The 2,500-nt window shown below is 58.8% G+C and overlaps 1 pseudogene; it reads right to left on the reverse strand.

Annotated features, from left to right (window-relative positions):
• Positions 1-2,500, reverse strand: part of LOC124731242 — a 7,748-nt pseudogene that overhangs the window by 2,902 nt on the left and 2,346 nt on the right.

Below are 2,500 nucleotides of genomic sequence, written 5' to 3' on the forward strand. Positions count from 1 at the left end.
GGTGAGAAGTTCCTGCAACCCATCACGAGTCTCGGCAAACAGCAGGAGGTCATCGGCGAATGCAGCCGCATTTATCCGCCGTCCAAGAATGCGTGCACCAATATGAGCAGGCAGGCGAGACAAGAGAATGTCAATGGACATGTTGAAGAGGATAGGAGACAGCGGGTCACCCTGCCGAACACCCCTCGAAGGCCGCACTAGATCTGACGACTTCCCATCCGCGCAGATAACCGTCGATCCCGCCTCATAGCATCCCTGGATGTAGTCAACAAACTCGACCGGCAAACCGTGGGCCCTTAGCACCGGGCCAAGGGCACCATGGGCAAGCGAGTCGAAGGCCTTTGACACATCCAGAGATGCCAAGTACAGCGAGCCGGCAGCTCGGCACGCCTGGGTCATCGCCAGATCTAGAAGAAAGGTGTTGTGAAGCATCCCATCCTGAGGGATGAAAGCCCGCTGGCGACCGTCCAACACACAGTAGCGCATCAGGCGGCCAACCAGAACCTTGTGAAAGGCTCTGGTCAGCACCGAGCACACTGTGATCGGACGAAAGTCAGCAGGGGATGCTGCGGCGGTCTTCTTGGGCAGCAGGGTCGTTCTGGCCTGAAGGAGTCGGGAAGGAAGGGAGCGGGAAAGGAGGAGGAAATTAAGGATCTTGAGGAGAACCTCCCGGGGAAGGCGACGCAGTTGTGTCGGCGTGAGGCCGTCAGGACCTGCAGCAGAATTGCGAGGCGGGAGAGCAGCAGTGGCTTCTTCTGCAGAAATGGGAGCCCAGAGGTCACGGAAGGGCACCCTCTTCGAGAATGGCAGCAGCTCATCGGACAGACCCTCCCCACGCGGAGGTCGAGACCTGACACGTGGTGGAGAGAAGAGGTCTGTCCAAAACTCAATCAGCCCTGGGATGGATGGTGGCTGATGCAAGAGTGTGCCATCGAGAAGTCCGTTGATACAGCGTGCTCCGTTCTTCTTGAAAGCACGCTGGACCACCGCATACTCCCATCTCCTGCGTGCACGCTTCCGCTCTGGGGGCTGTTGGGTCCGCATACTTGCAGCTTGGTGGACGGCTGGCTCCCTGCTGCCTACTTCATCAAGAACAGACAGCAACATAGCCTGGATTGTTTCACGGCTAGTGGTGGGACCCAGAGCCACGAGATCATCAAGCGAGCGGAATCGGCGGTCTGATTGGGGAAGTTCTACTATAAATGACCAGATGGCTAGGTCAACATCTTCCACTCGAGGTGGAGACTGTGGCAAAGAATGACTGACTGCAGGCTCACTAGGAGGACCCTGAAGGCCGCGATCCACGCTAGTGAGCTCGGTGACAAAATTCGCAACCATGTCTTTGTAGGGCTGCGCTTTACGCTGACACTTAATTGATTCCAGCGTACGCTCGGGGAAGGCCTTTGCAAGTTCCTGGTTTAAAAATCTGCAACCCTGGGTGGCAAGAGTCGCTTCTGCATGGGCCAAACGCAGGAGCTCTTCCTGGGACCACCTGGCCTTCTTCCTCTCGGTCTTGATCTCAGCATTAGCAGCAATCGGATGGGCGCGACGCCGATGGACACCAAGTCCGGTCTTGGTGGAGAAGGACCGCATACAGTCAGGGCAGATGGCGGGGAGCAGCGCTCGACCCGCACCGGTTGGCTGGTTGGCTGGCTCATCAGCTGGCACAGGCGCTCCAGCGGGAGGCCTGGTACCACGTTTGCTTCTGTTAGTTGCACCAGCTGTAACAAAGGCAGGGGGGGAGGTAACCCCCAAGCCCGAAAAAGCACCCTGCTCTGTCGGTCGGGATACTGGAAAGGTACACCTACGCGAAACCTTCCGCAGCACCCTCACGACTCCCGCCACTTGAAGGCCAGAGCTAGGATTTCCCACCGAGAGGCTAATTGAACCATCATCCACCCGACATCACAAGGATGCTGAGGGGTGAATCGAGAGGGTCCATATATTACGCATCAGGTGGGCTTTGAGAGAGTCATAGTTACTCCCGCCGTTTACCCGCGCTTGCTTGAATTTCTTCACGTTGACATTCAGAGCACTGGGCAGAAATCACATTGCGTCAACACCCGCTAGGGCCATCGCAATGCTTTGTTTTAATTAGACAGTCGGATTCCCCCAGTCCGTGCCAGTTCTGAGTTGATCGTTGAATGGCGGCCGAAGAGAATCCGCGCACCCGCGCGCCCCCGGAGGAGCACGCTAAGGCGGACGCGGCCTCGCAGCAAGGAAGATCCGTGGGAGGCCAAGGCACGGGACCGAGCTCGGATCCTGCACGCAGGTTGAAGCACCGGGGCGCGAACGCCGCGCAGGCGCGCGCATCCTGCACCGCCGGCCAGCACGAGGCCGACCAACGGCGAGAGCAGACCACGCCCGCGCTAAACGCCCGCACTTACCGGCACCCCTACGGCACTCACCTCGCCCAGGCCCGGCACGTTAGCGCTGACCCACTTCCCGACCAAGCCCGACACGCCCCGATCCTCAGAGCCAATCCTTATCCCGAAGTTAC

The sequence above is a fragment of the Schistocerca piceifrons genome, unplaced genomic scaffold (genome assembly GCF_021461385.2).
Source record: "Schistocerca piceifrons isolate TAMUIC-IGC-003096 unplaced genomic scaffold, iqSchPice1.1 HiC_scaffold_1275, whole genome shotgun sequence".
Classification (NCBI taxonomy): Eukaryota; Metazoa; Arthropoda; class Insecta; order Orthoptera; family Acrididae; genus Schistocerca; species Schistocerca piceifrons.